Below are 27,706 nucleotides of genomic sequence, written 5' to 3' on the forward strand. Positions count from 1 at the left end.
ACAAGGGCCCTTTGTTCATTGTTCTTTTAGCGTAATTCAACATATTCCGCTCAGAGGGAAATTGTATCACAAGAATAACCCTTGACTTTCTTATGAAACATAAACCAGGTTGTGTAACATACAGTGAAACCTGATTAATTGACTGTCCAAGGGGCTAAGAAAAGATCAGTCAGCTGATAGAAGTGGTCTTGAGGAAAAAAATATACTGGGAATCTTGAAGATCCTTTAATATTGTCCTTTCATACAGGGCCCAGCCTGTTAAAAGTGCTGGCTGGATTTTCAAAGGTATTTGGGCACCTCATGTGCAGATAGGCCTCTGGTGGGGTTTCCGAAGCACCTATGTACCTAACTTACATTGAAATCAAAAGGAGTTAGGTGCCTAGGCACTTTTGAAAACCCACTAGGTGCCTCTGCATCTTTACCTTTGAAAATCTGGCCTGTGGTCCTTGGTATAGCTAGGAAATGTGTTTTCCATCATAGACCTAATGCCCAGTTTCAAACAAGGAGGGTCTGTTGGCATGTCCAGATCCCAGGTATAGATGGTGTAATTAGTACATAGATGCAGAAAATGGCCATTTGTACATCTAGGAAGAGAGGAATTGCCCTTGGATGAGACCAGAGGTTCTTTTAGTCTGGTATCTGGTGACCTGTACCAGATGCTTCAGAAGAAGATGCAAAAAACAAACGAACAAAAAACACAAACAACCTTCTTCGCCCACCCCCCAACAAAAATACACACTATAGTGGAGGATTGTGGACTAGCCTGTCTTGGAGATAATACTTCCTAATTTCCTTTAAGTGAAGCAAGAGGGTTTATAAAATATATACATATACTGATACCATTAAATCTCCTCTTTAATGAAACTGTGGATATTTTCATCCTAATTGATAATCCGAGCCTTTAAAAAGTCATATGAAGGCACCAACTTTTGAAAATTGGTCCCACAGTATATAGAAGACATAAATCACCATTCCCATCTTGAGCTATTTCTTAGAATATAAGAGTTTTAACTGGGAACTGTGAGAAGCATTTTGAATTTTTCCTACACAGAGCTTTGTTAGTACTTTGTCCAGAGCAATTAGTCTTATTTCGATAGTGCTTTTCATCTGAGGATCTCAAAGCACTTTATAAACATTAATTAATACTCACAGGACCCCTAAGAGACAGGTATTTTTATTTAATGAGAAAGAGAGACACAGAGAAGTTAAGTGATTTATCTAAAGCCCCACAAACAATCAATGGTAGAACCAGGAATAGAATCCAGTAACCCTAGGTTCCAGGCCCTTGTGCTAACCATGAGACCACATTTCCTCCAGTGTAACACACATACAAACATGATTTTATTTCCACTGGGCTTCGTCCAGCTGCATCGGACATGCTCTGGATGTATTGGGAAATCACTGCCATTTAAATCATAGAATATCAGGGTTGGAAGGGACCTCAGACAGTCATCTAGTCCAACCCCCTGCTCAAAGCAGAACCAATCCTCAGACAGATTTTTGCCCCAAATCCTTAAATGGCCCCCTCAAGGATTGAACTCACAACTCTGGATTTAGCAGGCCAGTGCTCAAACCACTGAGCTATCCCTCCCCCCATGAAAACAGAGGGAGACAGTCAAATTGGTGTCAAGATGCAGGCACAATTATAGCTCTCTAGGACATCCTTAACATTCATTACTTGAACCTCTGTCTCAGTGCTGAAATATTCCTGTGGATCAGGAAAGGATGAACAATTTACATTAGCAAGAGCCAGATGTGGAAAATAGCAAGAAACAAGTGAACTTTATACAGTGCCATGGTTTGTGAGCACAGTTTAAAAAAAAAAAAAAAACCCAACCAACCACAATGAAAGTAATGAACTATAGTGTCCAGTCCAGTTCAGGCAAACTTAAAATTAGACTGTTCCGTTTATTTAGTTGATGCTCAGGGACACCGACAGCAATACTCCAAAACCACATTATCTTCTATTAATGGAGAGCCTGCTTTTAAAATTGTGATGCCACATGGGGAAATCCAGGGACTGCATAAAGATACTCTTTCCAAGCTCTGTACCAATTATAATTAAATATGAAGAAGAGGGAAGAGTAAGTATCACTCTCTCTCCCCAACCACCCTAAATCCAATACCCGGTGTGTTCCACATTGGCCTTTTAGTACTAGAATGAATGATGCCAATTGGGTGGGGTTTTAGTATCTAATCCTATTAGACGAGAGCCAGATTAGCTTTAAAATGGTTAAGCATGTGAAAAGTAGTTGTGGGGAGAATAGAAAGGAGTACAGCCTCCTGGATGCTTTGGGTGCAGATGATGTCCCATTGTGCCGTGAAGGAATAGCTCCACTGGAGTGAAAAGTGTCACACCGGTGAATCTGAGAGGAAGAACCAAGCCCTGTAAATAGAATAAATGCAGTTGACTTTCACTGTGGGTTGTGCTTCTAAATCTCTTAGGTGCCTTTAAAAATATCCCTCTGTGGCCTGATTCACAGGGGTACTCGGTACCTACAGCTCCCATGAACTTCCATAGGAGCTGTGGTTGCTCATCCCCTCTGAGAATTGTGCCAATAGAAATGGACAATGGTTTCTGGGATGTGGTCTGGTGGCTGGAGCACAGGAGGAGAAGCCAGGAACCTCGCACTTCCTTCCTCCCTGGAGTTGCCTTCCCTGCCTCAGTTTCTCCAGCTATAAAAATGAGGCTATGGTGACATCTCCCAGGGTGGCATGAGGATTAATTAGTTCGTGTTGGCAAGACAACATGAAGATGAGAATTCCTCTGCCCCATTATGGGCAGGAGGCTGGCACATTGTATGGCAAAGCTCGTTGATTCACCCAGTGACCATCCTATTTATGGAATTCACAAAGGAAGTATTTTTGGCCTTTGTGGTCCTTTTTCTGTCTGTATGAAGCTTGAGGAGAAATACAGCTTAGTGGGTAGGGTTTTTTCTTCTTCTCCCCTTCCTCATCACTATAAATATGGTATCATGGTATACAACTGTTGTCTTTGGATGAATGGAAACAACCACAGATCTACACTGTAGCGAGCTGGAAACTGGAGAAAAGACTGTAGATAGTATTACAGGGTTGTGGCTACTGTGCAGAAAATTTAGAAGACATACAGTGGAGAAAACCAAGCATCAGAAAAACCTACCTACCAAGCATGTCCACATGGGAATAATGCAGTCATATTGAGTACCGTGCTAAATGTATTTGGACAGAATACCCTTCCATAGTCTGGCCTCCCCACCAGGGAGGAAAAGAGGCCCACATTTTAGCAGATTTTCAGATTAACTTTAAAAAAGATATGTTCACTAGGGACAGATATTTAATAATTTTTGTTGCAGTCAAAAAATAAAAAGCTTAATATTGCAGCTGGTCCTTTAAGGATTGTGTTTATAGTCCAGGTTTTAATCGCTACTTTGACCTGATTAAATCCTCTGCCACAGAGAAATCAGCTTACAGAAACATGTCTCCCCCCTTGAACCTGAGAATAACCATGATTCAGAACAACAGGCCCAAATACCTTTGTGAAGAGACGCTTGCCCTATCTCTCACACAAAATGCTGTGGTGTTGTAAATCATACAGCGCCCGTCTAACCTAGGACAGATAGAGGCCTTGGATGGCAAATGGCAAAATGAGGAAGGGTTCACTATATTGCAGGCTCATCTCCCATGCACATTAATGGGACCAATCCAAATGATCAAATAAAACCTGCCATTTTTTTTGTTGGGGTTTGTTTTTGTGGCTTATTTCTCTTGGCCTGGTGTCAGGAATCACGTTCGGATCGTTGGGGAGGGGCAGATGAGCCTGTGTATTTGGTCAGGCAGTTTGGAATCAAATGAAGTATTAATCTTCTTTCAATCCATTTGCCCTCTTATTACACTCAATCTCCTTTCAAGATGTCACTCCAGTCCACACGTGGGTCTCTTTATGGAGATTAAAGCACAAGAAGTATCCCATTAAATGAAAGCTGTATGTGGAACTGTGAATGCAGGAAAGGTGGTTAACTTGTCACCCAGAACGGTGTAGATTCAGGGCTTGATTCTCCTCTTAGAGTAGATTCACAGGAGTGTAACTTCCAGGAAACACCACTGCAAGTGAACAGAATCCGGTCCCATGTGTCCATCTACATCAATGAGGCAAGGACCATCCTTCTTCCTCTTTTCTTCTCCTGCCTCTGAAACATATTTCTGGGCAACTGCCATCCCCAAATTAAAACTGTTGATGAAACTGAGTGTTTCACCTCATCCCTCAAGCTGAGAGAACTGACTTTTATCTCACTGCTTCCGTGAGTGAAAGTTAAGGCCTTGCTCTGCTCTCCAAACTGGTGAAAAGCAGGAGTTTCAGGACCTTTGAAGTCAGGGGTGTAAAACTGCATGAGAAGAGAACTGGTCCTTGTTGTGCCTTCTTTGTCTGAACTTTGGTGAGGTCAGTGTTTTGCCCCCAAGGCTCTGTACACACTTGTGGTTAGGCAAGAACAATTTTTTACCCTTATATAATAACCACCTCAAAGCCCTTGACAAATTAATTAAGCTTCAGAGCTCTCACGAGTGAGGTAGAGAGAGGTTAAGTGACTTGCCCAGTGTCATATAAGTGAGCAGCATTGAGCCCAGAATAGAATCTTAGAGTCATAACAGCCTGCCCCGTGCTTTAACCAGTAGGTCAGCCTCTCAGAACCCATATGTTCTCAGAGCAGGAACAATGAGGCACAGTTTCTTTACAACCCATGTTAGCTGTGGACGCGAAGCGTGCAAGGAGAATGGTCTTGTCTAGACTATCCTTTTCCCCACAGTTTCTACCAACGATTCAGCTCCACCAGAGCACGATCCCTTGCTGTGCCCTGGTACTTGCTCGCATTTTAGCCATTGTCCCCGAGGCTTGCACTGAGCTGGTCCCTCAGAGAGCAATACCAAAGGGGGAGTATAAGAAAACTAAGTTTCAAGAGCCTGGCCCTGCATCCGACCCTGTTATTCTGGCCACTGCCTGGCCCTGAGTGAAGAACAAGCGTCTCCAGCAGTCTCCCTTGTCAGTTGACAGGGGTTGGTGACGTGTGTGCCAGAATCAGACAATAAAGCGAGAGGGGGGTCTTTGTTTTTTTTAATCACCAGGCTGTGGAGATGATAAAAAAAACCAACACCCCCTAAAATAAAACTAGCGGCCATTCTGGGAAGGCGACCACTAACAAAGGAGACAAGAAAGGCCAGGGGACAGAGGGCCCCAAACCTATTGTTTCTCCACTCCGTTCCAAATACCCATGACTCCCGTGACCTCTTGGCTTGTTCTCTGCAATGAGGATTTTAGGACACCTGCCACCCCGAACAGCTGAGCCAGACTTATTATTTGCCTGCCTTTCCCTCACTGCTCTCTCTCCCCTGCAGCAGCAGATGAGATGATAAACTTCTTCCCCACCAAATTCATTCTCTTTTTTTTAAAGGGAGCTATGGGAGAATCTCTCTTAAACCCTTTCCACCTGTCTTGAAACTGGTTGGAGTCTTGGCGCATGAATTCTGGTCCTGTACACTGGTATGAGCCCATTGCACCACTCTCCCTGAGAGCAGAATTTGGACCTTCGCTGTGGCAGCTCGACCTGGCTGCCCTGGAAGTTGGTGGGAAAACTCCCAGTTGGCATCAGTAGCAGCAGGATGGGACCTGGCGATAAAAGCGTCCCGTAGACTGCTTGGCGGAGTTATTTGTCTGCAGCCCGGCTTCACCTTAAACTATGATTCCGCTTCAAAATGGGCGGGGGAAATGATGTGCAAACCTTCTTTGAAACCGGTCGTCGGGGCTGTCTGGAAGAGCCGTGTTGAAAACCCCTTCTGAGGATGGTTGTGAATTAGCCTGGTTCATGCCCCAGTGTGATTGATTGGGGCCTTGGAAGCCTTAGGCCCTTTGATCCAGTAATTGGTTTTATATCCACCTGATCCCTTTGCCCAACTCCCCTGGAGCTAGATAATATTTGTCCTCTGTACTGGCTGGCTAGATTCTCTTCTAAACGGTGCTATTTCTCACAACCTGAGCAGGCTCTCTAGGGCGAAATGCCATCTCCCCTCTTATTTACTCTTTGTAGCTTGTAAAGCAGTCCTTGTGTAGTAGGCAGCGCATGGTACTAGCAGAGCGACTGCTTTCCCCTCAGACAAGGGGAGGCAAAATCTCTTATCATATTTGGAGCCCCTCCCCTATCTCCCCCTGCTCTGTGTCCCCAAGGTGATGTGTCATGACCATCATCCCCAGAGCCCCAGGTCAGTCAGAGGGTATGCTGCAGAGCGATGAGTAGCTCCATCCATCGTCACCCTGCCCCATGGATTGAGGAAGCAGCCACACAGCACTCCCAGCTCCTGTCTTGTGCGGAGGCTCACAGAGGTTTATGTCACTAAGCCATCAGACGGCATAGATTCTGTTTGGGTCTGGTTGTAGGGAAATCTACGTGACCCACAGACTTGAGACCCATCCATTAAGTAGGATAGTTAGAGACTTGCTAGGAATTTTGATCATCCATCTGTAATCTCTAAAACACAAGGCTAAAAAAAGAATAAAAGGCCTCAGAGCAGTGATCTCCAACTTTTTTACGCCCAAGATCACTTTTTGAATCTAAGGGCAATCCAGGATCTAACCTGCCCCTTCTCCAAAGGCCCCTCCTCCCCTGCTCACTCCATCTCACCCGCCTCCCTCCCCCCCCCCTGCAATTCAGTCGCTTGCTCTCTCCCACCCTCACTCACTTTCACTGGGCTGGGGTAAGAGTTTGGGGGGGTTGCAGTGTAGGAGGGGGCTCTGGGCTGAGCCTGGGGCAGGGGGTTGGGGTGCTAGAGAGGGTGAGGGATTCAAGCTCTGGGAAGGAGTTTGTGTGCAGGAGGGGGCTCCAGGCTGGGGCAGAGTGTTGGGGTGCAGGGTGCAGGCTCTGAGAGGGGGGGCAGGGCTGGGGCAGGGGTCTTGGGTGCAGGAGGGGGTACAAGGTGCTGGCTCTGGGAGAGGGTCAGGGCTGCAGCTTGAGGTTCAGGAGGGTGTATGGGGTGCTGGCTCCGGGAGGGGGCTCAGGGCGGGGGGTTGGAGTAGCTCCGTCAGCTCCCGGTCGGCGGCATGCGCAGCGAGGCTAAGGAAGGCTCCCTGCTTACTCCAGCCCCACACTGCTCCCGGAAGGAGCCAACGCACCACGCGGGGGCACGTGGCTCTATGCACTGCTCCTGCCTGCAAGCACCGCCCCCGCACCTCTCCTGGCCAACGGGAGCTGCAGGGGTGGTGCTTGCAGGCAGGAGCAGCGCGTGGAGGGAGACCCCTGCCCCACGGGGGCTGCGCTGGCCGGGAGTGGCGTGGGGCCGGGATAGACAGGGAATCTGCCTTAGCCGCAGCCATGCTACACTGCCAGAAATCACGACTGACTGGGAGATCGACCGGCTGGTGACCACTGCCTTAGAGAATGCAGCTTTCCTTCCACCCTGCCTCAGCACCTTGTTAATACAGCAGCATTTTAGCCATGGCCTTCTCCACTGAAGCTAAATGAAACTCTCCCTTTTATGTTGGGATGCAAAAGTGAAAGGGGAGTGATACAGCTTCCTCTTTCTAATCACATGTTCAAGTTTTACATTCCTCTTGTTTGCTGTTTGGGTGCAACAAGGCACTTCAGTGTCTGGTGGTTTGCAAATAAGCTAAGTCCTCCAGACAGTTTATTCTCACGGCTTTGTATGTGGGGTTTTGTTTTGTTTTGTTTTTTTAATGTTTTGCACCATTTAAACCAAACAAAACTCTGGTAAAGTGCTACTCTTACAGGGAAGTTCAGAGCTTAAATGAAACACTGGACCATGCTGTCCTTACTTCACCCTTTGGTGCTGCAGTCTCTCAACAGTGCATGATGGAACATATGTCAAAGATCCTTGATTATATAGGCACAGGAGGGTGACTTAAGGACAGAGTGTTTGCCTGGAGTTTCATGGTTATTCTGAATGTCTGTGCTATGGTGCATTTTCGTTAAATCCATTAATGCAGTAGTTTTCAACCTTTTTTAATTTGCGGACCCCTAAAAAGTTTGAAGTGGAGGTGTGGACCCCTTTGGAAATCTTAGCTATAGTCTGCAGTCCCCCAGAGGCCCACAGACCACAGATTGAAAACCACTGCACTAATATTATCCCTCAAGTACCATTTGTGGCTTTGTTTCCCTTGAGTTTTGCTTTTCATAATAGCATTGCACAGGGGGAGAGAAGAAGGTAAAAGTCCTCTCCCCTAGCCATAGAGGAGAGTTAACAGAACTGGACATGCTATTCCAGCAGCAGTCCACCAGTGCCAAATACAGAAGTAAAATAACCTCTCTGCGCCTACTCAAGATTCCCCGTTTATGCATCCAAGGTTTGCATAAACCCTTTTTGCCACAATGTCGCACTCAGAGCTCCTATTCATCTGATTATCCACCACCATTCCCAAATTGTACTCAGAGTTGCTGCTTCCTAGGATAGAGTCCCCATCCTGTATGTATGGCCTAAATTCTTTGTTCTTAAATGTATACATTTACATTTAGCCATATTAAAAACTTGTGCCCAGTTTACCAAGCAATCCAGATTACTCTGCAGCAGTGACCTGTCCTCTTCATTATTTACCATTCCCCCAATTTTTGTGTCATTTGCACACTTTATTAGTGATGATTTTGTTTGCTTCCAGGTCATTGATAAAAATGTTAAATAGAATAGGACTAAGAACCAATACTTCTGGGACCCAACTGGAAGCCTAGTTGCTCGATGATGATTCCCCATTTACAATTACATTTTGAGACCGATCAGTTAGCCAGTTTTAATCCATTTAATGTGTGGTATGTTAATTTTATATCGTTTTAGTTTTTTAAACAAAATGTCACGTGGTACCAACTCAAACGCCTTATAGAAGTATATTATGATAATGCTATTACCTTTATCAGACAAACTTGTAATTGTATCACAAATAACAAATTAGTTTGACAGGGTCTGTTTTCTATAAACCCATGTTGATTTGCATTAATTATGTTACTCTCCTTTAATTCTTCATTAATCAAGTCCTGGATCAGCCTCTCCGTTATCTTGCCCAGGATCAATGTCAGACTAATAGGCCTATAATTACTCAGATCATCACGTTTATCCATTTTAAATATTGGCATAACATTAGCTTTCTTCTAGTCTTCTGGAACTTCCCTAGTGTTCCAATACTTACTAAAAATCAAAATTAACAGTCCAGTGAGCTCCTCAGCCAGCTCTTTTAAAACTCTTGGATGCAAATTATCTGGACCAGATGATTAAAAAATGTATAAATGATTTTAGTAGCTGCTGTTTAATATCCTTCTGAGATACTAGTGGAATGGAGAGTGTTAATGGTTCTGACTCTTTTCATTTATCCCAGTGTAATTCTGGTTACTTCAGTGGAGAGAGCACGTGATCCAAAAACCATTGAAGCCAACCATTGATTCAATTGACTTTGGACCAGGCTTCATTGCTGATTTACACCAATTTAAGTAAGAGTAGAGTCAGGTTAATGTTTTCTTAGCAGGTCAGAAGTATTCATTTTACACTCTTGTAAACTTTCCAAAGGCCCACGTTATTAAATAATTAAAAAATAAGGATGTCTTTGCGTGGCAGAGGTGTGAGGGTAGAATCTTCAAAACGTAAGTTAGCCCAATTCTTTTCTGGAGTATTAAAGTATATAGGACGTATGCATGTACTTTTCAGGCAAGATTTGGTTCACTGCATTCCAACTGGACTGCTTGAAAGGTTTCTTAAGAAATGCTGCTGCTCAGAGTCTTGTGTTTTCCAATCACTGCATCACAGGCTTCATTAGAAAACTTGAAGCCACAACACGGGGGCTGAATTTCAATTCCCTGTTGATTCCCATGATATGTTGGATGAAATGTCAAAGACTTCCCCAAGAAGAAAGGAAGACAGACTTGGGCTATTGCCTTGGAAATCTTGCTTACTTTGCAGTTAGTGAATAAATCAGTTTTGATGAAGATGAAAAAACCCCACCCCATGCTTTAGAAAAATAAAGGGAGGTGAAGGGGGCTGATGTTCATAGCTCCAAAGCACCTTCTCTGAGCCCTTTCCCTGTATGTCTGCTCTCAGGCTACAATCCAGACTTCGCAGTGGTTTATAATTAAACCCAAGTTTTGAGGGTTCTGTCGAGTTCTTTTTGCCCACCAGGTCAAACCGAGTCTGGTTTCTATCAGAGAACGTTTCAGTTCAGTTCCCCCTGGAGGACGCATGGGAACAGACAGTCCATTCATATCGAACAGATGACCATGAGGGGAGGCTTAAAAAAAAGTCTCTTTTTGTCTATTAAGCTAAGACTGAGAAGTTATGAAAACTGCTTAATAATGTTCCTTAACATTTATACCACGCTATTTTCTTATTTTAATTTTCCAGGCAATTAAAAATAATTGAAAGTTATTGCCAAATCCCCTGAAGATATAATTTTTGTTTTAAATAAGCTTATTTCCATACTTGTGAGATCACCAGATATTTATTTGACCATCTTTATAGGGGTCATGCAGATTACGCACATGGGATGGGAATGTGCAATAGGACTTGCATTGTAACAAGAAAATGAGAAGGGAGTGGACAAAATAGTAAAGGTGGGAGTAAATGTTCAGATATTTAATTATTTGAACAGAAGGAACGTATCTGGGCAGTTACATCTCAGGTCCAGATTCCACAAAGCACATTTAACTTTAAATGGGACTTTTATGCACACTTCAGTGCTTTGATATGGATTCTGAATTGAGGCCTGCAAAAACTGACATAGGTAACATCAGTTGAGCTAATTCAGCCGAATAAAGTTTACTTGTGCATATGTGTTTATGGGACTGGGCCATTAGATACTACTGTACCCTCTGGAAGGTTCTGGGGCCTAATATAGAAAGAGAGAGCCCCACTGCCAAGCAGTTGTATTGGTTGATACAGGCAGTATATATAGCCAAACCTCTTCTATCTTTACTTTTATCCTATTAATAGAGTTGTAGCAGACACAATCCATGTGGCTGCTCAGTCACGCTGCATTGTAATATTGCTTAGCCAGTTCTCCCCCTTAAGGCTTAAAATCCATCACATTATACAAGAGCTGAAAGCCTTCTTGTGGTGTCCCAGTTTTTTCCCCTCGTGTCCATCTTATCCCCTTTTTTAAATTCCTTTTTCCTTCCGCATTTAACATTATATAAATTTATATCTGTACCTATATATCGGTTTCATTTTTTTTAAATCTTGCTGTCTACAATGTTATTGGTTGAAAGGATGATTTTTATGTTGGACTAGAGAAGGAATTGGGGCAGGGGAGAATAACATACTCTATTTGTAAAGATAAGTATGAGTGTCTCCTTTGGATGGGGCTGCTTTGCCAAAGTTTGCTCCTTAGGAGCTGAGTATGTGTATGTGTCTATCCTCTCTGTTTAGCAGGTTGGGTTTAGATAGGTGGTTTTTATTTTTTTAAATTGTTACAAATCTTTGCCCTTCTTTAATCCCGCTGGCCATGTTGCAGAAAAAAACCTTCTTTTGAGTATGTCACATATGTATTTTTTTAAGAGCATCCTTTGTGAAATGCATGTCCCAGACCGCATTAGTTCTGTTTAGACAAGTTACCCACTGGAGCTTAAAATAAAATTAAAAAAAAAAAAAAAAGCCAGAAGGAAAGGGGAGCAGTTGTATAGAGCTGCTGGAAACTGAAGAGCTTCTCTCCCCTCCATTTTCCCCTCCCCACAAACTCCCCTCCTAAGCGCAATGTCTGGTGCAAAGAGCACGTGATGCTTATTTCTAAAGGCAGCAAAAGAGGCTTTGAAAGTCTAAGACTGTAATTGGTTGTCTGGCTTTATCCTTGGAGCTCTGGGGAGGTTTCAGGAGTAATAACGGTTACTTAAAGTAGATGAGCTTCTTGTGGGTTTCCTAGAATCATAACCTTTCTTCAGAGCGCATTAGTTGTCTGGTACTTACAGAAGCATCTGCCTGTCTTTTCTGTAGCTTTAAAAACATTTTGAAAGCAAAGAATTTGATTTCTCCCTCTACTCTGTGTGTGGTTGTGAAGGAGACACCTCCCTGGAATGCAGCATTTGCCAGTGGCCCTGGCCTGACTGAAAAGAGAGGTGGGAAGAAAAAGTGATGTCCCTTTATTGACTTTAAATCCTCATTTTAACCACTAAGTTGTACCCAAAATGTCCTACCCTGTCTAGGCACAATGCGTTCTCTTCAGTCTGCACCATAGGTTTTCTTGGGATGAAAAATATGGCAGTCCCTAAGAAACCCTGGAGAGATGCGTGACGGCATACATTGTCATTTATTAGGAGTGGGAATTTCCATTTGCAGCTTCCATTAACCTTAATGGGATTTGTACACATTAATTCATAATCACTGAATTGACCCTCGTCCCTTAGACGTTTTAAGCAGCCTGAGACATAAAACCGGTGTTGTCCACTGGTTACAGTAGGGAATGGGTAGTCAATACTCCTGCATTCTGGTTCTAGCTCTGACAGTGACTTCCTTTGAGCAAGCTGCCACAGCCTCTGTTTTACCTTTCTGTAGAAGGGACATAATTACCTGGAGGATTGTGTTTTGAGATCTTCTGATGAGGAGTGCTGTATAGTGCACATTATTAACACTGATACCACAGTTTTTAATTTAAAGGAAGGATTGTATGACTCTGGTCCCTTGGGTACCTCCAGGAAAGGGTATCTGACTTGTCTGTTGTGAACCTGCAGGATATAAGAAGTGTGTCTCATTTCTCTGCTGGCTCTTTGAACTTTGAAGTAATTCATTGTGATGTGCTTAGACTACTCTTCCCAGCTTAGTCTGATGAATCTCTCAGTTCTATTTCTCTCCTCTTCTTCCCCCCCCCCCCCCCACCGCTGCCTGTCAGTGTCACATGGCCATGCCCACGTGCCATGGTTTTGCCAAGGCTCCTGACAGCAAACCAGCCTGCCACAAGTATCAGGTTAGGTGCCTGGAGGAGGAGTGGGGAGAAGATGTGAAGCCTAATTCTCTGCAACAGGGACAGAAGAGATTCCTGAAGGGACATTGCATCTTTGTGTTACATTGGTTAGTTATGTTTTTCTTTCTGTTCCATGGTTATATATTTAAAAAAAAAAACACAACCCCCCTGCACTGACTTTTGCAGAATGTTCTACCAATAAAATATTTAAAATGCTTTTAAAAATCATAATCCTGGCAGCCATTCATAAAGGATTTTATTCACTTTTTAGCTGTCGGCATCTCGCTGCAAAAGCAGCAGGGCTTGGGGTGTAAAACTCCTGCTGACATTCCAGTTCACGTGGCATGGATGGGCGATGTCGCTGTGAATGACAGCCAGCAGCCTGCCGGTTAGCATATTTGGTTCGCATCGGGGCGATCCTGGCTCTAGAAGCAGACTCTTGTCAGTCTCCACTGGGAGAAGCTGATTATGCCTTGGGGATAGAGTACCATGAAGACTTTAGTTTAGCAGGATGGGAACAGACAGCTGCCTTTGAGGAAGACTATGGCACTTATAGGTTAATCGTGGGCGGGGCGTTTGCATGGGTGCTGCTTTGGAAAGGTACCAGATGGAGAGACCCTAGTGCAAGAGGAACAAGCCTGCGAGGAAGAGAAAAGCAAGGAGGCATCTGAAAACAAATACTAGTCCATATGGGGGGCAAGAGAGTTTCAGCATAGAATATCAGGGTTGGAAGGGACCTCAGAAGGTCATCTAGTCCAACCCCCTGCTCAAAGCAGGACTAATCCCTAGACAGATTTTTACCCCAGTTCCCTAAATGGCCCTTTCAAGGATTGAACTCACAACCCTGGGTTTAGGAGGCCAATGCTCAAACCACTGAGCTATACCTCCCCATCATCCCAAGAGCTCTACTCAGTGCCCTCATGGTGACATGCGAGCATCATTCAGATCTGTAGCGCTGTAATCAGCCACCATGTGCAAAAACAGTTGTGTGTTTGCCTGCTGTGGGGAGAGGAAGTTGTGTGTGCACTGTAATGGAGGGAATAGCCCAGTGGGTGGTGCAGTTTGTGGAGGTCAGCAGAGGGCTTGGAGATGCATTCAAGGGATGTTCTTTGTTAAATTGCCATTGAAAGACACTTGCAGATCTTTGCCAGTTTGTTTGCAGCTGTGCTTCCCGGGGTGGCTTGCTTGTTTAATGGTGTGGCACATTCTGCCTGTCCCTCATCCAAGATGTTTCATCGCACAGATGGGGGTGGGGGATGGGGGTAAATCTGCCATGCAGCATGTTGGAACCAGTTTTTTAAAAATGCAAAAATCCACAGTATCATTGACAGTTTGCAACAGAGGAATCCTGTAAGTTTGCATTCTCCAGGTGCTGGCAGCATTTAGCTACATTCCCATTTTAAATCAAAGGCGGGTTATGTGTTTTTAGGAGACCGTGGGCTACTACCACAGGCACCAGAGGAATCAGAAAAACCCCAAATCAGTCCATTTTAGAGCTTGTTAACAGTCTGCCCAGATACTAGAGGAGAGTTTAACAAAACAACAACAAAACCTCATCTGTTTTCTGTCAATGTTGGGTCTCCCCCCCTTTTCTGAGTTCGTAAACCCCTGGCCGCTGAAGTTTATGTGTCGGATGGTATTTGAGGAAGAACAACACGCTTGCTAGAGCCGACATTAGCGGAAGCCACAAGGGGAATACTTGCCCTTTTATGTAAGGTTTGAAATTAAAATGAGAATCTTAGCTGGCAGAGTGGGCTCCTCTCAATAGAAGAACTGATGCCTTGGAGAGAATTTCAAGATGGAACTTACAGGCAGTTAGGACAGCAGATTCTGGTTTTAATTTTAAAAAAGGGGGGGGCGGGGAGGGTAATATCTGGTAAATGCTTTTTAGGTTCCCAGAACAATGATCCCATAGGGAATCAGTCCAGTGTTTCAAAACGAGCAGAATAGGGCTGTTTAGAGGAGGTTACTTGCTTCCTTGTTGAATCCTTCCATGAAAGCCAGTGGCAAAACTCCCCTCGACTTCATTGGTGTCAAAGCAAGGCCCCTAGGTTCCTCCCAACTTCTGTCTCCCTCCTGCACACACACTCGCACTCAGTTTCTCTCTCTCGCTGTCTGATGCGCGCACACACACTGGGTATCCATATAGAAAGAGTTCCCACACAACCGTTGCCAACAAAAACGGCCAGAGGAAAAGGGCCCATTTTTCCTGCTTAGTCCCCCTGATCTGGTTTGCACTAGTGTCAGTCAGCGACTGGCTCTGCTCCAGCATTGGTGTGTGTGTGTGTGTTTTGTTTTGTTTTGTTTGTTTTTTAAAAAACCCAAACCACAGGGTAGGGAATTCTTTTCAAGCCATAATTTTTAGTTTGCACTGGAAGGGCAAGGCAGAGTCTTAGGCAATGGAAAAGAGGCTCCGAACCAGGGCCAAAAACCAAGTACAGTTCTTAACAAATAAATCAACTTTATTTCTTTGGAACTTTCTTTACAAAGGTTTTCTTGTGGGAGCACTGTACTCCAGAGGTTTAATTCTTGGCATTCAGGTCATACTCCCTTTGCTATCTGGGGAGGGAGTGTAATGATTACAGCACAGGACTCTGTATTCCATTCTTGGCCCTGTCCATGATTACTCTGAGTATTCAGTGTCTCAGTTTCCCCATCTGTGCAATGAGAATAATAATCTCTGCTGTCATCCTCTGGTCATCACTATCAAGTCAGCGTTCATCCACAGTGATTACTAGTGCTATCTGAGATGTGGGATTATTTCATGCATATTGGAAAAACATGAAGTCTCAGATGGCTCTTACGGATAAATGTTGGTTTCATAATGGCAACCCCTGTAAATTCATAGATTACGAAGGCCTGCAGCGACTGTGATATGTAGTTTGACCTCTTGCATAATACAGGTATAGGTGGGAGGCTTAATTATTTAATGAATACTTGCAAAGTGCTTTGAGATCCTTGGGTTGAAAAAGCTATATGCTTATTGCAACTGTCATCCTGGAGAGTAGAAGGCTTTCTGGAGGCAGCGGTCTGATTCAAAGGGGGAGAACATACTTTTAAAGTCACCTTGTCACTTTGTTTCAGAACACTGGTACTCAATCTTTTCCATACTGGCATCTCCTAGAGGCCCCTTCCCATTTAGCAACATGTGAAGGGAAGCCTGGTGGTATCTTTTCACAACCACCCAGGGGTGTGGTGACCCCAGGTTAACCCCATTCTCTGACTCTCTGAGCTACTGTTTCAGCCTGTCTGCAAATTCAGGTAGATATCACTGCACCAATAAACACTAGAAACAGGTTTATTTTAAATGAAGGGGTAAGAAATGGAAAGAAAGGGAAGGGTCGTTGTCATCCCCCCACTCCCCCAAAAAAAATAAAACCTGGAAATCCCCTGGTTCAGAAATAGCATCTCAGAATAGGAGTGTGAGTGTGTACATACATACGTGCGTGTGTTTAATTATGATGAGGATTATTTTGGTAATAGAAATGTTACAGTCTGTAGTTGAGCTGATCCCCTGCAGCCTATCCAGGCACTGACCTCTGACCCTTGTATATGTGTTTGAGACAACTGGCTAATACAGGCTGTGAGGATTGAGACTGGTCTGTCCAGCTCTAGTGAAGCCGTTAGTGCATTGTTCTATGAGGTCTGCTGCTTTTTTCCCCCTAGTCTTGATGGCAACTGGAATCTAAAAAGGAATTAGTTTACGGCTAAAAATAAATAGACTTATTTCACTTGGTACATTTTTTCCAGATTGCTCAGAGTGAAATACTTCCTATTTATTATAGATACACATACGCACACGTGCACATGCACACATGTATTTACACACATGCACACACACACACCTCCCTATATAAAATAATATCCACAGCTGCATTCCAGCTGCACTCACAACCCCCTTTTTTTTTTTTAAAGTACGCTGGGTTTATTGATTGCCCTATCCCAGCTGTTAAACCTCGCTGGACTTTGTGTGTGTGTGTGTTTTGATGTGGTTGTGAGCAAGGATACCATCAGGGGCTGCATGTCTAAAATCCTCCCCAGATTTAGTCAGCTGGGTAAACCTGAAAGGGGTCTGGGAGTGATTTCAAGGATAAGAGCTGTTTATGTCTGGCTCAGAGTTTCTCGGAACAGCAAGCTGAAACTGTCTGTTGCTTATTTAACATATATATACTGTGATTTTCCTTTGTGAAGATGCATCTGAACCCTAATGTAGACCAAAATTGAAAGTTTTTAAAATAGTACCCCTTGCAGAGAGAGGCTTTGATTTGAATGCAATGCAATATAGAATGGGGTGCTCGTTTGCTGACGTCGTTCCGTCAGAGATAATGTGCACCTACGGCTCAAGCAGGCAGGGAAGTGCCCTTATCAGGACCGACGTCTGGATCCAAGTGGTTGCTTAATCGTGCCCTTGAAGGAAACAGTAAACCAACAACAAGCTGCAGAAGTGTTTCTGTATTCTCTGTTTAGCTGGCTGTTGGTGATTGGCCTAAAGCCTTGAAATCCAGCTGTATGGACCCAGCCCTACCAACCATTACTGATGGGCAAAGTCTCCTCGGCTTCCCCTGGTCAGAATATGCATGATCAGGCCCAAAGAATCATTTTCAGCAAAGAATTTAACAGCTTGGGGCGGGGGGAAAAGTAAGAGAGTTTAATTCCGGAGTTCACTAATAACTTTGAGCCAGTTCAACTGGTAGAGCAGTTTTTTCAGAATGTAAATGTTAAGGCAGAAATAGCTGGCTATTTCCACCACCACACCTCTACGAAATATTAATCTCAGAAGTAAATTTACAAGCTACGCTACAGCCTGTAGCAACCCAAAAGTATCCCAGGAGGTGTGTTCATAACAAATCATGGCCATTTTGTGTCCTAATAAATACGCTTCTGTGCATAACTGGAGCCAAGATCCGCCCAGTTTACTGAATTCCCAGCCTCTCTGGAGTTTCTCAGTGGTATTGAGCACTTTGAAAAGCAAATCGCGCACATACATGTATGTTGTTTTCTTCCAGTGAAATTTTAAAACCAAGCTGCAGGGTCAGTGGTTTTTTTTTGGTGATAGCAACTGGAACGAACTGTTAGGAAATTGGGCTGGGAGATTTTTGATATGGATCCACTGTTGGCTAGTTGTGAGTTCAAGCACAACCACCAAATGGAACCTGGCTAAAATCTTACAGTAAAAAAAAAAAAGGGGGGGGGGGGAATGTTCAGACAGCAGGGCTGGGGAGGGAGAAAAGGCTTCCTCCACACGCTGGCCAAGGAGTTTGGAAATGGAAGTCGAGGGGCTGTTGGGGCTAAGCAAAGAATACTCTAGAAAACAGTTTTAATTTTGCTTCACTCCAGACATTTCACAAAAGAGACTCTGTATCAGAAATTCTGTTAGGCTGAGGAAGTGTGAGAGAGAGGCATTTTGTAGGAAACAGAATGGATCCAATTCCTGCCTTCCTGTCCTGTAAATCTGAAGTGAGTCCATTGGAGGCAAAGGACTCTACGCTGGTGAAATGAGAGGAGAATTAGCCCCTTTTTCCCAAATCCTTGAGATGAACTTTCTCAAGTACCAGATGACTAAAACACTGCATCTTACATAAAGAAGAACAGGAGTACTTGTGGCACCTTAGAGACTAACAAATTTATTAGAGCATAAGCTTTCGTGGACTACAGCCCACTTCTTCGGATGCATATCTTACATAACATTCTTGGGTGGGGAAGTGCCATTTGCAGTGGTGTCGATTGAGTAGAATAAGGCTTACAGGCCATGTGGAGGCTCTCCCTCCTAGAGCAGGCAAAGACGGTCCAGGTCAGGTCTCCAGTATAGGGTGAGCACAGCAGCTCCAGCGAGGAGCTTTTCACAACACCTTTTCAAACCACGGTGTAACAGACACTCTCTGAAGTGCTTTCAGCTGCGGTTTGTGAAGCCTCCCCACAGGTCAGACACAGGGCGACACCGTGGCAGCCAGTGAGCGTGCTGGGAAGGGCAGGAATAGAAAGCAAATACTTCATGTCATCAGGCCTCCCAGAATGACAGGGTAAAATGAATACTTGCTGTTTCCACCAGAGCTGTCAGGGGGGCGGGGAGGGAGGGGGGGAAGACGGAGAGCTCTGTGCTGTGACGGTCTGGACTCCTGCCACCAAAACCAGAAACGTAATAAAAAAATAAAAAGGGCAGACTGTAGTAAGCGCTTCCTAGAACTGGTGTTTAGATGTGGTAGGTTTTTCTCTTTTAAATATATACAGTAAAGATGCAGTAAATCTTCCTACTGCTCCAGATTACAGTGCTCCGAGCTCACTCTGTTTCACCGAGACAGGTCGTTTATACCCATCCGTCTGCATCAGACTAAATATTTTTCTGCAATCCACGTGAAAGTACAATCCTTGATAGAGACCCCCCTTAACATCTTATTAATCACCAGCCGGCCATGTCGCCAAACGCCTGTAGGAAGCATGTGTTCTAGTGATTGGAGCGCGTGTCACGGCTTTAAAGGATTTGGATGCAAGGGAACTCGAATCTAAACTGTGCCTGGTTTGGGATTTTGCAGGAGTTTGTTCACAGTTGGGTGCCTGCAGAGCGCATTGCACCTGCCAATTAAACACACGGTTTGATTCCCCTCTCACTTACTCTGGTTTGACCCCATGTGTACCTCCATTGGCTTCAGCGGCGCTATTCCTGATTTGCACTGGTGCAAGTCACAGGAGACTAACCCCGCATAAGAACGCCTGGGGAGAAGGCTATAATGCCAGCCTCCATGTTCCTCAGGGATTGCACTCTGACTTGAAGGAGCAGCTTAGAGTGCTTGTTGGTAACATAATGCACACTTTCTCCAAACTGCTACTCATGGCATCTCTGGGGGTGTCCTGTTCACCCTGCCGTTTGGCCTGTGCAACGTGTGACCGTAGTGGCATGTGCAATGGCCTGAACTAACCTTAGGGCCCTTAAAAATGAACAAGTATTAGGGGATTCATTGGGAGAAGGGACTCCATATGGGACACAGTCATTTCATTCTGCTTAAGAATACTGTCTATGCCAACTTTCTTCCAAGACAAAGTCCTTGCAGGTGGGTAAGGCGGTTATTTCCATTGTATGTATGAAGGAGCTGAATTGAAGTGACTTAGTGCACCAGCAGCAGCACGCAGAATAGAATCTAGAAGTCATGTCTCCCAGTCCCCATCTCTGGGCATTACACCACTCCTTTCCAGGGCCAGAACAGACTTCTAACTAGACACTGAGTGTCACGTCTTGCATACAGAGGCTTTCTTGGGGCTCTTTCGCCAGTCTTTGCAGTGGCACAGCACACAGACGGGTTGGGATAGTTGCACTGACCCACTTTTCATCTCTGAGTAAGGAAAGCACAGCAGTTCCTGAAGGATCAACACTTTCAGATCTTCTCTTTGGCTGGTTTTATTTTAATTGCAAGGTTCCTTGGTGATGGAAGCGTCTTGCTGCCTGGCTGAGGTCGAATACTCCTGGGCTTTCTATGAGCTAGCTGTGGCTGCATGGGCTGTATCTCAGAAGCTCCTGGTATCTGTTTTGTCTAGCAAAATCCCATGTGGACATGGCTTTCCAGACTCAGCTGCATGTCATCCCTGGGCCCCTGTGGGACATAGCTGGTGATCGATCTCTAAGTGCTTTCTGCGCTTTTGCTGCAAGAGGACAGTATCACCAGGGATGAGCCTGATCTTGATAAGGATGAACTTGTAGTTTGCTGAGTCAAAGAAGCAGCAGCTGCTTATTCCTGTGTTACACCTCATGCTCAGATACCACAACAGTGAGCATGGTGCAGAGGCCTGGACAGAGAGATTAGATGCACCATTGTTGGTTGTTCGGCTACTGAGTTGCTGGTTGGAAGGTTTACTTTTAAACTCAAATGAGTGCTGGGGAAAATCTCCAGCCTGGCAGCTCCTGGAGAATGAAGTTTTTCAGGTAGCCACATGATGGGTGCTCTGCAAGTGGCAATGGGCAAGCTTCCCACCTACAGGCCCACATTGGGGTAGGGCTTTCAGAAGCACCCCAGGGCCTTGGGAGCACAAGTCCCATTGGCTTCAGTGGCATTTGTGCTCATACATCACAGGTGCTGTTGAAAATCCTGCCCACTGTACCCATCCTGTCCCATTTGGTCCTTGGCCTCTCCGAGCAGGCCAAACCAGGTGCTACATTGGGCCAAATGCAGTGCTTAATTTGTGCCAGGGTCAAGCCCTGGTACCTCCGGGCCTGGCAGTTCATCCCTGGCACCTCTTTCATAACAAATTAAGCATTGGCCAAATGCCTTAAAAAAAATAATAATAAAAAGATAAGCACCCATCCACTAAGACCTAGTCAGACTTGCCATGTTCAGTTAGCCCAGCAAGGAGCTCCTGAATGGGAATTACTGTCAGTCACCCCCACTGCAGGCTGACGTAGCCCCTGTTATCTGTGCCTCACTCAGTCATTAATTGGTTTTACCCTCACAACACCCCTGTGAGGTAGGGAGCCATTATCTTCATTGTACAGATGGTGCAAGGGGGGCTAAGTGATTTGCCCGAGACCACACAGTGAGTCAGGGACAGAGCCAAGAGCTGAACCCTCGTTTCCTGACTTCCAGCCCCATGTCCTATCTACTGAATCATCTGTCTAGCTGAGGGGGAAAGTTACACCAAGGATGGACATAGCACAACGTGTGTCACTTATACTAGCATCCTCTTCAGGACTGTCCTGGCCTCTCTGGTGAGTATGAGTTAGGTCCCAGTAAACTGCAGTGTCTTCTTTACAGCCATTCCATGCTCTCAGGGTGTCTCCAGACTAGGTACATGCCTAGATCACAAGTTTCCTTGGGATAAACGTGCAAACGTGAGTCAAGAAGCACCCATGTCCCTCCACCCCAAGCTAATATTTGCAGCCAGTTCTGATCCCGAATCCACTGCAATCAGTGGAATGACTCCCATTGGCTTTGGACCAGACCCAATTTTAGACCGACCCTTCACTACAGCATCGCAAACAGCAGTGCTTTCATGCTGCACAACCGAACTGGGTCACAGCCTTGCCCTGTGCTGCTGACCCATTTGGACTGAAGTCTGACCCCGATGGTATAGTTTATTGCCTGCCACTCAGTTGTTTGCTGCTTTATTTTTTAATGTATTTTTATCTTTTGGCGTCTGTCACGTTTTTTAACCCCCAAGAAGTGTATCTTTGAGGTTTCTACAAACCGGTATCAGACTGGCGTCTGGTCTTGTGGTTTTTGTTCTTAGTGAGAAATCCACTTAATTTTCACGCCCAAACTGAGTATCTGCTGAGACAGGAAGCTCCACCCTTTCTTATGGTATAACTGAACTTGGCTCTTTGCAAATGCAGCAGCTTGAACAACATGCTATAATGCTATGCATAGATTTATGAGCCTGTTTCTGATTTTGCTTCCCCCGGTTTTATGTAGGTGTAACCCCTGTGACTTCGGTGGCGTTATTCCTGAGGTACACCCGTATGAGGGAGATAAAGAATCAAATCCATACACATACACACAGGTTCATATTTCTTTCCAGTAGTCACATAAAGAGATGAAAATAGAGATTTCTTGAATCACTCTGTGTGTGCTGGGGGACATTTAAAGCTACCATGAAAAGATAGACTCTTGTTTGCAGTAGGATCTGCTCCAAGTTCTTGACCGTAGCCCCTCCCCCCTCTATCTCCCTGGGGTGCATAGATGTACATGTAAAAATCATGCATTACTGTGGCTTGGTCTCCTGAATTGCCCTTTCGCACCCTCCATTCCCTCCCCCAGTGGACTAAATCATTCATTCTTGATGGCGACCTTGGACCTTCAGGGCTCAGTCCCGTGTTAGGAGAGGCATGTAGCAGAGCGTCCGTAGGACGGAATTGCGAATCACAGTTCCTTCCCTGTCTCCCTCCACTGCTAGAATCCCGTAACCTGGTGCAGGTTACTTCTTCCATTAGGGCGGGCTCAGCTTTCCCTGTGGGGCGCAGTAGTGGCTCCATGGAGCCTGCGCCCCCATCACCTACACCCAGGGCTGTGATCCGAGGAGTGGATCAATGCAGTGGGGAAGGGTGGGTCCTATTCTTAGCCCATCTGCAACCACATGAAGCCAGGCCACAATCCAGCCCTTTAAAGAAGTTCCCAGCCAAGTAGAATAAAGTGATTTCTGCTAGTATTGTTCCCATGTCCCCGATCCATTTCAAGCTCCATTTAAAAGGGAAGGGGCAGGGTTGAGGGAAAGACACCCTATGGCCTAATCAGAGTCTCCGCACAGAACGTGCTCTGTCCCTTTAGCTGTCTGATTTCTATGCAAAGATGACTCAGTAACCCCATGCAGTGTGGGTCACTGCACCTGCTTCCAGCCTGTCAGATATTCTCAAAGCTGCAATAATAGCCGTAGTGGCCAGGCTTGCCCTGCATCACTGAACTCAAAGAGCAGAAGCCTGGAGTGTTTCTTTTTTCACTTGCTTTACCCCCTGCTATGGGGGAGCTGCACTCACACCCATCCTAGGAAGGATTAAAAATCCAGCCTGCAGGAGTTTCCCTCATTTTAGCTGTAGTAGGCGTTGGGGGGGGTTCTGGGTTAGGATTAGATTTAGCTGAATTGGAATTGGAGAATTGGGTCCCTTCCTTTTTGGGGACTGCTTCTCAGTTGGATCCCTTTGAGGCAGGTGCAGCCCTGCAAATCCCAATCTGAACCACCCTGAAATTGAAACCAACCTTCACTTTGGGTCGCATCACCCATTAATACCCATCTGTTAAATGTCTACTAGGTTTCCTGCACCTTCCCTCAAAGCATCTGCTGGTGGGTGCTATCAGAGATAGGAGACCGGATTAGGTGGACCATTGCTGTGATCTGGTACAGAAGTTCCTATGTTCCTAGCCATGGACCCTAATCTCCCCACATGCTCTAAGCAACCCCTGTTTTGGGTAGCTACCTTAAAATATCTTCCCACCTGCCCACCACTCTCCACCTAGTTTCCTGCTCCTGTTAGGCAAATGGGCCCAATTCTGCTCTTGTTTGCACCAGTGTAAATCGATAGCATTACTGTAGTGTAAAACTGGAGTGAGGGGGCAGAATGAAGCCCAGGCTTTTGAACAGATCTCTTGGGTGTTTGCAGAGGTTGGATTTGGAGTGCTGTTTGGTTTCAGAGACAAGGGAAACAGGCATGTTTGCTTGTTGTTGGCTTGTTGAGTATAGGGTCAAATTGCAAAAGGTGCTCCCAGAGACTTTGGCCCATTCTGTTGTTCTCCTCTTCCACGTAAGGACAGTGCTTTGTTTGTAGCATCTGAGCTTATCCCATCGTGGATAGCTGTTCACATTACAGGGGGCTAGGGCAGACACACAAACACACCGACCCCCAAGAGCACTCCCTGCTTTGTGCTTAAGAGAAACCCTCGGTGAATAGAGGAGCCAGGAGAACAAAAATCGCCCACTCAGCCCAGATGCTACAGAGGAGACTGACCCCAAAGAGAGTACCCAGGAATGACCCCATCTTGAGTGGCTTGAAAGTGTCTTATTCTGAGAGCCCAATTTTCACTCTGTGTTGGACTGAAAAGGAACTTTTAGGGGCCAGGCCGGGCTTGCTAGTTAACTCCCGGCCTGCTTGTTTTAGTATTATTATGTAGCATTCGGAAGGGAGGGGGGTGTCTTTCTGAGAAGCAGCGGGTAAAGGTCACCTCCACTGATCTCATGCTTTGATAATACAATACCTAAACGAGCTAGCATGACATGTCAAATGTGATCTCATTTGGCCAAAATCCAAACTAGCCTGATTAATACCAGGGTGACTTTAAAGGGATGCCATCATGTTTAGTAGGCCCAAAATCTCACTTCTGTGTTTTTCTTTAGGATCCATATAAACTTTTCTGTGTGGTTTCGCCTTACCAAAGCAAATGCCACAGTGCCCCTAAACTCCCCTATAACAAGAGACGTCTTATACCAGTGCTATTGAGCAACTCTATAATAACAAACCACTTTACATAGCTCTAGGCTTTATGAGGTACCTTACCACAACAAACCATCATGAAAAGCCCCAGTGCTTATGCGGAGCTATACAATAACAAACCATTGTTCTTGAGCAACACAAGCAAAGGGGGATAAGGTTAAGGAAACATCTATTTCTGTTTCAAGCTTCTAAGAGTTTATTGCACACATCAGTTGGGGGGAGGGGGCAAGGTCATTTATAAGAAGGTCATTTAGTTCCCTGTTAAATGCCACCTGTGTTAATATTTTATTTGTAAGTTTGTACGTTTATATATGTGGGTGGAAATAAAAGAATTTTCATCCACATACGATCTACTGTGTCTCCCCCATGCTGGCTACTTTGCCCACGATGAAAGTGACAGAGTGGTACTTTTGTCAGTTTTACTTATTACCAGCTGAGAGTCTGTCCTAGCCTGGTGTATAATCAGTGAATCATGTGGAAGGGGGAGTTGTACTACATGCCTCGTTTTTTGCATTTCAGTGTCCAGACTACCAGAGTGTGTTTGTGTTTTCCTTTCTTGTAATCTTCCACCTCCTCAGTCCTGATTTTTTTTTTTTTTTTTGAGCTGTTGTTCACACTCCCTTGTGGTAGGAAGATCAAATTCTGCCTATTTCATCAGCAGACTCTGCTTTGCAAAGCAAAAGTCATGCTTGGATGAGAGGCGTGTGATAATGCTTTCTCATTGGCTGGCTGCATGACCTCTCTGCTGGGCCTATTGGTCACCAGTTGACCACTTTTGACACTTGTAGAACATGAGCCTTTGATGGATTTATGGCATAGCTGCTGCAGCTCAGTGAGGAGGGAAAAAATATTTTCCGTGGCTGCCCAGACAGATACGAAGGTAACGCGAAGGGTAACCAAATGGCATGTGTGACCGGGCCAAGAGCAACCCACTGCTTTTTGGATTTCAAAGCATTATCCCCACTTCTTCATGAACAGCCCTGGTTCTTGATTCATTATTCTTCACAGAGGGTAAGAAAGCAATTATTATTAGCAGTGTTAGAGTAGCACCCATAGCTCCGATTGTACCGGGTGGGCAGACCCTGCTCTGAAGAGCTAATAATCTAAGTAGACAAGACAGATAAAGGGCGGAAGGGGAAACAAGGCAGAGGGAGGTGAAGTGACTTGCCTGAGGTCACACTGCAGCTTGGTGTGTGCAATAGACTGTAGGGCTTCCAAGTCACAGCTCAGTGCCCAGCGCACAAGCCAGCCCTGATTCTCAGGAATGCTAGCACCACATGGTGGGAGATGATGTTGCTTCATTTAGAACAATCTACATGGGCTGTCAGCAGCTGTTTCTCTTCTCTTCGGTGTGGGGTGGGAGGCTTTCCCATCATGGCTCTGGTGCACAGGAACAGAACAGTGCTGACCACTGGCAGCAAGGGGCATGGATTGTTTTGCTTGTCGACTCCTATATTGTGCAGCTCAGGCTCCCCCTCTGCCTTGGATGTCAGCCTTGATTAGAGGGGAAAAAAGGGAGGAGGGCAGAGAAGAAAAAAGGAGACCCGTAGTCCCTTGAAAATGCAAATGAGGTGATTCTAGTTAAATATCTTTCCTCACGCCTCTTTAAGACTTGACACTTTCCTCCCTGTTCCCCAAAAGCTGTTTGTTTTTACACCAGCCCCCCAGTTCAAGCCCATTACGGAGCTATCCGGGTGTGCACAGTACAGGGCCCAGGATGGCTGTCCTCCATCCTGCCTGAGCAGAATGTTCTCCTGCAGCTGAGTAGGGTAGCAGTAATGGGGGGGGGGAGGACTGGTCTCCATGCTGAGTCTTGCCACCTGTTGCCTTTTTCATTCCAGGCCCCTTCCCCACCCCTCCCCACATTGCTCACCATCCCCAGTGGATAGGGCTGGGAGCTGCCTCGCCTGCCAAATACCATTCTGATGCTGTCACTGCTTCTGCACAGACGGCATCTCTGACAGCAGAAACGAACCTTTCCCCAACCCGCTGCCCTGTGCTTTCCGCAGAAGGCGTTCCAAAGTGCCCCTTTCTAGCTGGTGAGGGAGGAGGGGCTGCGGCACAGCCACTTCCAGAGTCAGCCCAAAGAAAGAAAAGGCTGACGCTGAGCCAGAAGAAGCTCTTGCAGATCCATTGACACTGGCATTTGGCGCTGGCACGGGCTAATTTTGCACTCGCGGTTACTCACACACGCGCTCTGCTTCATCTGCTATGTACGGGAAGGCGCCCCAGCCTCTAGCTCGCCTTAGAATGCTGTAGTAAGAGATCCGTGCTGGGTTCGATTATGTTACAGCGCAAATCGGGCCGTAAAAGACCACGAGCAGTCCTAGCAGCGCAGGCTGGCAGAGTAACTGGCATTAACTAGAGACTGGTTGGCATGAGCCACAGCGCTGCAAAGCTGCCCTGCCACCTATACAAGCAGCAGAGTGATCATGGACTTGATATCAGAGTTCCCTCCCAGTGAAGGCTGGCAAAGGGACTGTGTTTTTGTCTGGCATCCAGCACCAGGCTTTGCTGTGAGCAGAGTGGATAGGGTAGTGGACTGGGCGTCTGGAGAAGGGCGTCCGACTCTCAGTTCTGCCTGAAACTCCCTTTCTGAAAATTGGGTAAATCACTCAGAGCATAATTTCCAAGGATAGTGGCTTTGGGTGACTCAGTTTTGGGTGCTCAACTTGAGATGCCTTAAAGGAAGCTGATTTTCAGATAGTACTGAGCACCAGGCCTCTTTAAGGGGTCTCAGGTTGGACACCCAGAATCAGTAGACACTTGTGAAAATCTTGCCCTTAAAACTTGTCTGTCGCACAGTTTCCTCATTTATAAAACAGAGGCGGTGGATACTTACGCGCTTTTGTATAATGCTTCGCAATGGTGGGATGGAAAAGCTCTGTATAAACATA

General features: G+C 45.5%; 1 protein-coding gene across 2 annotated transcripts in view; it reads left to right on the top strand.

The window, feature by feature from the left end:
- SKI (SKI proto-oncogene) overlaps positions 1-27,706 on the top strand; it is a 143,742-nt gene that overhangs the window by 97,653 nt on the left and 18,383 nt on the right. The window lies entirely within an intron of this gene.

Source organism: Malaclemys terrapin, chromosome 19, assembly GCF_027887155.1.
Source record: "Malaclemys terrapin pileata isolate rMalTer1 chromosome 19, rMalTer1.hap1, whole genome shotgun sequence".
NCBI classification, from domain to species: domain Eukaryota; kingdom Metazoa; phylum Chordata; order Testudines; family Emydidae; genus Malaclemys; species Malaclemys terrapin.